The 11,410-nt window shown below is 48.9% G+C and overlaps 1 long non-coding RNA gene across 1 annotated transcript; it reads left to right on the top strand.

The window, feature by feature from the left end:
* Positions 1-1,514: 1,514 nt before the first annotated feature.
* Positions 1,515-8,541, top strand: LOC148184073 (uncharacterized). The gene is made up of 3 exons (XR_015772691.1): positions 1,515-2,143; positions 2,764-3,022; positions 3,816-8,541. It is a non-coding gene; the product is annotated as an uncharacterized LOC148184073 (long non-coding RNA).
* Positions 8,542-11,410: the final 2,869 nt, after the last annotated feature.

The raw sequence follows: 11,410 nt of genomic DNA on the forward strand, positions 1-11,410 counted from the left end.
ACAGTTCCTCTGAGAGATGCTGTGGGATTCAGGATGTGCTGGTGAGGAAGAAGAGGATCCTGTTTCTGGTTGGTCATCACTTAAATCCTAAAGAGGGTTTGTGGCTGGCAGTGCTTGCTGGAGCCACAAGTGCTGGTTTATCTTTGGAACCGCTTAAAAGTCTCCTGGGATTTGGGGTCATGTCCCAAGTGCACCCAGTGCCTCAGTTTCCCCAGGAAGTTTGACCTTTATCAGATTTGGGCCATTCTGTTCATAGAATCACAGAATGATGGAATGGTCTGGCTTGGAAAGAACCTTAAAGGTCATCTCATTCCACATCTTCCACTATCCCAGGGTGCTCCAAGCCCCGTCCAACCTGGCCTTGGACACTTCCAGGAACCCAGGGGCAGCCACAGCTTCTCTGGGCACCCTGTTCCAGTGCTTCATCACCCTCACAGTAAAGATCTATTTTTCTAATATTTCACCTAACCCTACTCTCAGTTTGAAGCCATTTTCTCCGTGTCCTGTCTCTCCAGTCTCCCTCCATCTTTCTTGTAGCTCCCTTCAGGTCCTGGAAGGCCACAATGAGGTCACCCCAAAACCTTCTCTTCTCCAGGCTGAACAATCCCAATTCTCTCAGCTTTTCCTCCCAGCAGAGCTGCTCCATCCCTTTGATCAGCTTGGTCCTCCCTCTGCATCCATGCTGGAGCAAATCTAGGGAAGGAATCCAGGGAAGTGTTGAGATAGGATCGAGTTCACTGCTCAAGAAGAGCATCTGGCCAGAAAAATTAAAACATCCTTCCCTTCCCGCTCTGGTCAGGAGAAACCTGAGAAACCTTAAATCCCACACCAGATCTGCTAAAAAACCAGGTGCACGAACTGCTTTCTCATTCAGCAACGAGGAACCGGAGGTGGGGGCCGAGAATTTGGTTACGTGCCCTTCCACGAGCAAAACATTTCCCCCTCGCTCCTGCCCTTCCCAAACGCCTCAAACGCTGCCGGGAACAAAGTGTCCCTCTCCAGGATCAGCCCTCCCAGTGCTCACCAGCAATTGCTGCTCCCACCGGAGCTTCCTGAGATGTTCCAGCTTGTGCCTGCTCTTCTCCCACCGATTTGAAGCGCTCCTGACAGCCTGAGGGAGAGGGTGGGATGCTGCAGCTCCGCCGTATGTCCCCAGCCACGCTCCTTCCCCAGCTGCCTCCCTGTGCCCAGGCACCTGGCCAAGGCCACCCTGAGCCTCCTGGGCAACCCTGAACCTCCTGGGCAAACCTCGGGGCTGCTCTGTGGCCACAAACCCTCTCCAGGGTTTCTCCAGAAACTCCCACACGTGCAAATGCTTCCAGAATAGCTCTGAGTTTGCGCTTGGGCCGTGTCCGTGAGCTACAGCCACGGCGAGGAGGGCCCTGATCAGCCCTTGCCTCCCTTCAGCTCTCAGGTGATTTAATGAGATGGATTTAGTTAATGAGATGCATTTGTTACGTGGGTTTAAGAGTTGTTGCAACCCCTGTGATGGAAATAACCTTCCCTGCAATGTTCAGGCAACAATGGCCAGGATGCAGCTCCTGCGAATGGTTTCAGAGGGAGGCACAGTGCAAATGTGTGGCTTTTGGGGAAAAAAATCCTCAATTAGGGCATTAACACCATGACTATCTGCTGCCTGGAGAGCTGGAACAGGAGGAAACTCCAACCAGTGGGACCAAGCCAGACCCTGCTGAAGGAAGGACAGGTACCTAAGAAACAAGAGACGGGCAATTATTTACTAAGGGTGCAATTTCCTCCTTTCTTTCCCGAGGGTTGAATTAAAGCTCTTTGAGAAACAAAATTGTCAGCAAAACACCCTCACCCCTGCACTGAGGGAAGTCTGGACACGGCCCTCAAAGATTTGTAATCCCCCAACAACAAAACTGTCCCTGAGACAATGGAGAGGAAACAAAACCCCGCGCAGGAACCGGCATCTGCAGCAAAGAGCCCTCTGGATTCCAAGTATTTCCTTTCAGCAGAGTAAATGATGTTTTATGCCTATAATTAACTGGGAGCCAGTACACACTGCGCTGGTTTTAAGCTGACTCAATGCTGTCTGCAAGGCACAGTGTGATAAAACAATATTCAAATCAACTTCTTAACTGAGCTGGCGAGTGACACAATCTGGAGACGGATGCCAGGAGTAAGTGGAGGTTTGCAAAGCCCCGGGCGCAGGGAGGGATTTCAAGGAGTATTTTCTTTAAAGGGTTTGTTTCCTATCCACAGGCTGTGAGTTCTGGAGGGGTCTGGTTTCTGAAGCAGCTGAGCTCCTACAGACTCGCTGTAATGTTATTTTTCCAGGAAAAAAAAGTATCCAAAGGTGTTGGAGACAACTGAGGTTGGAAGGCACAGCTGCTGGGAGGTTTAGGTTGGATATTAGGGGTGATTTCTTCATGGAAAGGGTTATGAACCACTGGCACAACTGCCCAGGGCAGTGCCAGAGTTCCCATCCCTGGGGGGATTTAAAAGCCACATGGGTGTGGCATCTGGGGACGTGGGGCAGTGGTGGCTGTGGCAGAGCTGGGGGATGCTGGTCTCACTTATCTTAGAGGGTTTTTCCAACCTTAATGATTATCTGAAAATCAGAATCCCTGGAAACATTCAAGGCCAGGATGGGTGGGGCTTTGAACAACCTGCCAAAGATGTCCCTGCTCACTGCAGGGCTAAAAGACCTCTAAAGGTCCCTTCCAGCCTGAACTATTCCATGGTTGTCAGGTTTGGGTGAGTGGGAGTCACCTCAAGTTGAAAAACCCTTCATTTTAGGGGGGTCTCCCTGTTGTCACCTGCTGAGGGGCCCCTGATGATCCCTGGAGGTCGTGGCTGTGCCTCTGGTGGGGCTGGAGAGCGGCTCAGCCCGTCCAGGGGCACGGAGTGGAAGCTTCTCCCCACAACAAAGTGATTCCACCTGAAGCATTTGCAGCTCCAGCGCCCCAGGATGAGCTGCTGGAAGTTTGACTGATGTGGAGACCTCCCAAATGCTGGTGGATGGATCAGGAACCTGAAGGTGACCCCAAGAGTGCTGGTGAGTGCCCCAGCCACCTCCTCCTCTCCCTGTAGGACATGACCATGCTTCCAGTGGGGCTCCTAATGGTCACCAATCCATATTAATCCCCACTTCTTGGAAAACACAGTGGTTCTGGAGGTGTTTGGCTCTTCTAAAGGCTGTAACTGTGCTGTCCTTTAATAGGATTCCTTCTCTTTAAAAGATTCTTTTCTTATTGCTGCATTTCATTATGTCAAACCCGCAGAACTGAAAACCCTCCCCAGGTTTTCATTCTGCGTGGTGAAAACCAAATTATAAAAAGAGACTGAAATTGAAATTGAAACCTTTTTCACTTGAATGAAGTGGAAGCATTTTTCATTGGTCTGATGGAAAACACTTTTGTTCACGGGCGAGTTTGGAAAGCTGATCCCACCTGGAACAAAACTCCTCGGTGAAATCACAGATTCCTGCAGAGCTAAAGGCAAAAGTGAATTTTCTTAGTTCTTGATGTGGTGGTGGGAGTCACCCCCATGCACAGCCAGCTCTGTTTCCTCGGGAGAGGTGGGGTTTGTTCGCTGATGCTCTAGGATTAGTGAAAATCTCACATTTTAAATGGATTGCAGTTGTGTCCAGAGAGATTTCAGTGCAAGGAAAGGAGATTTCAGAGCTGCACTGAGGCAGGACAGAGGAGAAGAGAATTTTTGGGGTGGTGTTGTGCTTGTGACCTATTCCAGACTTTGGAGGTGCAGAGGTGGAGGCACCCAACACACCCTGGTGGGCAAACAGCTCCAGCTCTCTCAGGATGTGCTCAGTCCTTATTTTCATCTGCCAGGGCTGCAGTCTCATCCCCCTGTGGAACAGGGCTGTCTCCAGGCCCCCTGGAACCATTTGAGGAGGCTTTTAGGAGGCCCTGGAATAGACGTGGATGCTTCCTGAGGAACAGGCCATTGTATCACTGTGGTCCCCATCAACCACACACTTGTCAATTTTTTTTTTCCCCTCTTCTTTAATGAAGCTGGACAGGACAGAATAATGGATTTACTGTTCCTGACCCTCTGGCTGGGAGCAGACACATTTCCAGGACAGCACAGGACCCGTCTCCTGCCCTGCTGACCCCATTTGGGACTGGCAAAGGAAGCAAACATTGATCTTAATCCCTTTTTCCTCTGCTTGTGAATACTCTGAAGCTCCCACTGACCCTTTAGTGCCCAGTGAAGGTTCTGGTTTCCCACAGTCCAGATGGGTACTAACACTGGCAGAAGCTGACTGGATGAGAGGCAGAAAAGAGATACAGCCAGAGGGCAGCTATTACAGCCAAAAAGAATAATAAAAAAATAAAAGAAAAGAAGACAAAAACCCTAATAAAATTGTAGCAAACTTCCTGAGGGAATGGAAAGGAGGGAAATAGACTTTCAAAGAGCAGATGTGACTTGCAAGGCAAGCACTTGCCAGGAAACACTTCCACTGAGCAAGGATTTGGAGTATGATGACATTCCTGACCTGCTGCTGGTTGTAACCCTGGACAAGGGGCCAGCTGGTGCCCATCCCAGGGTCCCCTTCAGGTCTGACAGTTCTGCTCTCCTGCAGCATCTCAAGCTTCCTCCTGGATACTGAGGCACCTCAGGATGAACATTCTGTTCCTGTTTTGTTCCTCTGATGAAGTCCTGGGAGTCAAAATATCTTCCAGAAGCACCCGAGTGAGGAACAGGAGGGAACCAGCCCCACCTCCTTCCCCTGCTTTCCAAGAGCACACAGGAAGGGTCTGCAGCATCCCATCCTGCCCTTCCCTGAGCTACGAAATCATCTGGGGTAAAACACATCCTCCCTCCTCCCCAGGATGTCACCAAGCATCTGTTTCTCAACTTTGGAGCTGTCCAGGCACTTGCAGATAACGGAGGAGCAGTAATGGATCACTTTGTGTCGCCAATCAGAATTTATTTCCCTTCTTCCCTAAACTGTGAGTTCTTGAAAGTGTTGTCATGGCTACTGGGGAGTGAACTTGACTCACTTGGGCAGCCTTTGTTCCCTCCAAGTGAGCTGATCTGAAATTCGTCAAGGCTCTCTTGTCACCGGCTGCAAAAATATTGTATCTGTTTCTCGAGAGGAGCTTCCTTTGCAAGCTGAATAAAAAGGGCACAGCCAGAGTCCAGGCCCGCTGTAATGCAGGGGTTTTAGTGCCCCTGGGTGCCCTCAACAAATAACTCTTTAATTGTTCCCTTCTTTCCAGCAATCTCCCTGCCACACAGCAAAAGGTCAGTCTGCTGCGAGGTCCTCTGCAATCCCTCTGCTGGGCTCTGCTGCGATATTTTCTGATCAGTGCTTAAAACTGGCATCTCTTTATTTGAATGGAACCTCCTCCACTGGAGAATAAATTCCAAGAGGGTTTCCAGGAGCACTGGAATATATATTGTGGTTCTGGCTCAAATGAATGCATGACATAATTCCACTAAAATCAATGAAATTGTGCTTGGGGATGCTGCTCCACTGCTGATATTAAAGCTGCATGGATGTGGTTTTATTGCTACTTATTGCTTACCCTTAGTCTGTTTTAATATGATCCCAGCCCCACATCCATCAGGGGGAATTCCCAAGGGTTTGGAGCTGCCCATGTGGAAATCAATGGATGGAAGTGGAGTGGGGTGAGTTACCCCGTTGTGAGTATTGAAGCTCCTGATCATAACGTGGGAAACAAGCAGATGCTCTCCTCAGGAGTGTGGAGTCAAAACAGATGATGCAGATCCATGGCAGATACTGGTTTCTGTAGCTATCAGCATCAACAAAAATAATCTGGTTTATTAGGAAAGCTGCTCAGACAACAGATTTGTCACCATCCAATAAACAGTCCCTTACCAGTACTTAAAAAAAAAATAATAATAAAGAAAGAAAAGCTATTGAATTCAAACATGCAGAAAGGAAAAGAGATGTGCAAATACAGGCTTGGGGAGGAAGAAGGTGAGATTGGGGTCAGAGCAGTTGGTGAGGCTGAATCACTCTCTGTCACAAGGATGCTTGGAGCTCCACTCTCCAAGAAAGTTCCTCCTGCAAAAAGCCTTTGGGAAATGTTCTGACTTGAAATGGGGGCTGAGAGCTCTACAGAACAGATGAAAACCCCTTGGCAAAGTCTCTTGGATGTAAAGGGAATAACACAAGTTAAATCCCATTCCATTAAAAGATAATCAGAATGAAGGAGAATGGGCCTTTACTCCTTTGTTTTCTTGTTGTGTTTCAGCTGCCTGGACTTCTGTACCATCACCTCCTTTAGTTTATTGTGCTCAAAGATCCATTCTCCTTTGAATTTCCTTTAGTTTACTGTGCCCAAAGATCCATTCTCCTTTGAATTTCCTTTAGTTTACTGTGCCCCAAGATCCATTCTCCTTTGAATTTCCTTTAGTTTACTGTGCCCAAAGATCCATTCTCCTTTGAACTTTCTTTATTGTGCCCCAAGATCCATTCTCCTTTGAATTTCCTTTAGTTTATTGTGCCCAAAGATCCATTCTCCTTTGAATTTCCTTTAGTTTATTGTGCCCAAAGATCCATTCTCCTTTGAATTTCCTTTAGTTTACTGTGCCCCAAGATCCATTCTCCTTTGAATTTCCTTTAGTTTACTGTGCCCAAAGATCCATTCTCCTTTGAACTCCCCAGCTTTCAGATGTGTCCTAATATCAGTGACTCTCATCCAGCTATTCACTGAGGCATTTTTGCAGATGAAAACATTTCCTTCATATCTCTCCTTCCCACAGTCACTTGTTCATTCTGTTGCTGCCTCTATTTTATTTCCCTCGACATCTCCCCACTGGAGCATTTCTGGTCCTTCCCAAACTCACCAGCCACACGTGGGGCTCATAAAGCCGCTGTGTTCAGAGAGCACCCGGCCTCACTGAAGGGCTTGAGCCTTTTTCCAGTGCATTAATCCTGTCAGGACCTGAGTTTGGTGATCTATTCCAGCCGAGCAAGCATCACTCAGAGTTAACTGCAGAAGGATTGGAAATGGCAGTTTTGGAACGCCCTGAACAGCCTTGGGAGTTGGTGTTTCAGTACCTAAAATACAAGGGGAAAACTTTGCTTGGCTGCTCAGTTGAAAGACAGTTTAGAAAATACTCTCAAATACACCAAATATTGCAGCAGGTGCAGCAGAGGAGCTGCAAATTCTCCTGGCTTCTCCCTGACTCACCCTGCAAGCTGCAGTGGTGCAGTGCTCATCATCCCCCCTGGCACCTGGCCTCACCTGCCCCTCAGCCCGGGCACACAACTGGAATTCAAGTAAGAGGAAGAAGATTTCCCATCCCAGCAGAAGTCAGGCTTCAAGAAAAAAACCATTCCCCATCTTTCTGAGGGCAAAATGGAATATCTGATGCTTGGTGCAACCTCACACCTCTCGCAGAGGAGGTGGAGGGATGGGGGGATGTGGTCATGGAACCTGAAAGTGAGGTCTCCCCTCCGCTTCCAAACTTTGCTCCTCTTCCTTGCCTCCACAGGAGCCCACAGGCTGCTATCTCTGGAGCCCAGCAGCTCCAGGAGCTTCCAAGCTCCTGGGTTCCCAAGAGGACTCCTTCTGGAAAGAAGGTGAAGGCTTTCTGTCCCACTGTCCATCAGCACAACTTCTTCACAGCCCCTGGGCTTCTGCAAATCCTGCAGCCTGCAATGCTTCCTTTAGTTTTTGTCCTAAAGTGCACTGAAAATGTGACCTTTGAGAGGACTGGAATGGCTGGGAAGAGATTTCTGCTCTCAGCACTGAGCTCTTGCTTAAAACTGTGGGAGAGTGTTGCCACTCGCTTCCCTTCTCTGCTCTCCTCTCGTTAAACAGCGGCAATTAGGAGCTGCAATATTTATAAATGATTTAGCCCTGTGCTGTGCTGAGCCACTGAAAGAATCTCTGGTCCTCCCCCACACCAGGACTTCACACCAGTGGGGATTTGGACACGGGGAGGGCAGGTCTTTTGAAGTCCCCCTTGTAGGTTTTATCCTCCCCCCACTCCTTCCATCTGCGGGAAAATGAAATAATTCACCTGTCCCCGTTTCTGGATGTATTTTCAGGCACTGAAGAGCTTGACCACTCACTGTTAATCAATAGAGTTGGAGTGTAGCCATCAGTCTATTACTGTTTCAAGCTTCTTCAAAGCAGAAAATGTCTGGAAAAATGAAAGGCAGGGATGAAATACACACATTTTTCTGGTAATATTTCAGAGGCAAGGGCACAGCGGTAGCTTTCTTTTTTAAGCCTGTACCCTATATATAAAATATATTTGAGGGATTTGGAGAATGAAGAAAAATTAAAATAATTAAGGAGCTGACAGAACTGATTTAGAGTCAGGGGAAAGAGGCAAAGAATGAAACATGTGCAGTGTGGTGGAGCAGGGCTGGCAAGGATGGAGGGGACCTGAGGGAAGGGACCCTGGTTCTGCTCCAGGGATGTGCTGGGCCAACACATTTCCACCTTCATCCAGGGATGCTCTGAACTGGAGGGAAAGCAGGAGCAGCCTCCTGAGGGTGCCAACACCCATCCTAAGGAGTGCTGTGACCCAGAGCTTTCCAAATTGACAGCCCATCCAGGGCTCAGGCTGCGCTTGTGGCCCCTCAGTGCCATTTTCAGGTGCCACACTGAGACCCTCCCCACGCAGGGGAGGTCTCTTGGAGCAGCTGAAGCAAAGGATGTAAAATTCCCAACAGAGGGCCGAAAGAGGGAACACTTTCCTTTGGCATGGTGGCATTTTGGCTGGGCTGGCCAAACCTGAGCCACTCTGCTCCCTCCAGGTCACATCCAACCTTCCCCTTCAGGGACAGCAGCACAGGAGAGAAGCTGAGAGAGCCTGGGCCAGGCAAGGCAGGGGTGTGCAAAGCCTCTCCCAAAGTCCTGGGTTATTTTGGGAAGGCAGCAGCTCTGTGAGCACGTCTCTGCTCGAGGCAGCAGATGGAGGATGCATAATTTAAAATAGGAGTGACCAGAGGAAGGTTTTTCCATCTGCTTTCCAAGCAGTTGGACAAATGCTCTCACATCCAATGGGGAGCCCCCCAGGACAAGCTCTACAAACCCAGACCTCCACAGCTCCTTCCCTCCTCTCTGGTAGAGGACAACCCTTTCCTATCCATTCCAAGAACCTCTTGGGAGCAAGAATCCTAAATTGTCATGTTAGCCCTGTCCTCATCTGGGTTAGGAACACAGAAAAAAGCCCCAACATTTGATGTTTCCCAGGGACCAATTTTATCTGCGCCCTCACTCCAGTAGTCAGGAGCCCTTCAGAAAAAACACTTTAATTTCAGTTTAGCAACCAGTCCTTTCCCCCATGAAAAAGTGAATTCAGGTGTCTGGAGTTGAGCACATTCAGAGGAGATTTGACACAGGAAGTGGCCGGAGATCCTTCTCTGATATTTTCCCATGGAAAATCACGGAATCATAGAATGGTTTGGGTTGAAAAGGACCTTAAAGATCCTCTGGTTCCAAACCACCTGCCCTGGGCAGCAACACCTTCCACTAAACTTGAAATTATTTTGGAATGAGAAATATTTTGTGGGGAAGACGTTTCAACACACATCCTTGGAGATCCTGAAGTGCTGCTTTTAGCACCTTAGAATCAAGACTTCCAGACATCCCATTCATCCATCTTCTCTTTGAATGTCTCCAGACCCACTTTTACTCCATCTAATGATCATTTGGACACCAAAGATGCCATTCCTGCAGTGATGAGCTTCATGAGTCTATCTTCTGGTGGAGCTTTTGCCTCACCCCCCTCACAGAGATCAGCCCACATTTTCCTTTATTTCCAATGCCTGCCTCCATCCCAAGGAAGTGCTTTTCCTCTAACATGATTAGGTGCTCACTGGCAAGCTGCCTAGAAAGCAAAAAATTGGGGTGGAAAAGTGGATTTTCCAGTGGCGAGAGCAAACTGCACGCTGGTCTCACTTCAAAATGTTTGCACAGCCAAAATATTTGTGAGAGATGCAGAGAAAGAGATTCCTCCTCATCCTCTCCTCCTCCTCCTCCTTCTGCTGCTGCTGCAAGGACACATTTTCCATTAAGGAGGTTGATGAAGGTCATTGCTCGCTCCAGATCTGTTTGGCCACTTGAAAGCCGCCGTGGGCTATGATCCTTCTTATGCCTTTCGCAGCCTCTGAACCATCTGGGCAGCTCAGAAGAGGCATCTGTTCACTCTGGTTCCTTGCTGGGATGGAGATGGGAGCCAGTGGAGTTTATCCTGCAATTCTGATCCCCCGGCATGGAGTCACCCAGAACTGCTTCGGTCACAAACAGGACGCGTGGGAACATGGGCAGGGACAGAGATCTCAGTGACCTCACAGGTCTTTCCCAAATGATTCCGTGGAGGATTGAGGAGAGCAGCACCATCCTGAGGGCAGCACCACTGTCATGGCTCTAAAATGGACGAGGTTGGACAGGGCTCGGAGCAACCCAGTGGAAGGTGTCCCTGCCCAGGGCAGGGGGTTGGAACGAGAAGATCTCTAAGGTCCCTTCCCACCCAAACCATTCCATGATTCTAAGATGGTCCTGTGGGCTTCAGTGAGCTGCATGAGGCTGGACATGAGATGGGGCAGGATGAAGAAAGACACTGATGTAGTGGCAACAGTGAAAACCTCAAAAGAACTTGTGGCCACCGTGAGAGCTGCCAGAAAGATCTACAGCACCTCCTCCGAAGCAGGGCCCAACCTCAGCCCTTCCTCTGGGGGTTTATTCCAAACCCAATTCTGACCCCTGCTCCCAGAGAGGGCCTGAAATGTTCACAGCAAGTTCCAAACATTTTCCCAGCCTTTGGTGCTTCCTGACTGCCAAACTAAATTCTTAATCCTCAGTGGGTAGTGAGTGCATCCAGTCAGTCCCACACATCACAATGCTTTAATTGTGGGAAGCTGAGCTTTTCCTTTCCTCCTTTATCCCAGTTTTACCATTCCTCACCCTTTGTGCTGTCTAAATGTTAAGTCTTCTCACTTGGATGCACTGTCCACCTTCTCAAGGTCCTTTTTTATGGAAAGGAGCTGAGTGTGGACACCAAACCACATCCAAGGCCAGCGTGGAGGCCGTGTGAATCCTCCAGTCCCCGACTTCCACCCCGTGGGAGAAGAAACCAACCAGTCCAATTCTCCACCATCTGGCCTGGAGATTGGGAAGGGGGATTCTGTCACAGTCCTTCTGGTTTGTTTTACCAGCTGATGTCCAGATAAGCTCCAGTGCACATCAGCACTGCTGGAAACTTCAGAGAGGACCAGAGGATCACCCTGCAGCAGGGCTGGTTCCTCCTCCAGGAACTGATGAAATGCCCAACAATCCCATTTTCCCTTGGCCTTCACTTTGTTTTTTTTCTTCTGAATTCTTGAGACAATCTTCTCCTGTGGATGAGTTGCTGACAGGGTTTATTTCCACTTTTTTTTCTTTTCCTGGAGAATGGAGCATGTAGGTGCAGCTTCACGTATAAAATAACA

This window comes from Pseudopodoces humilis, chromosome 6, assembly GCF_049639895.1.
Source record: "Pseudopodoces humilis isolate 2021_Gansu_Grassland_sample_001 chromosome 6, ASM4963989v1, whole genome shotgun sequence".
In the NCBI taxonomy this organism is placed as follows: domain Eukaryota; kingdom Metazoa; phylum Chordata; class Aves; order Passeriformes; family Paridae; genus Pseudopodoces; species Pseudopodoces humilis.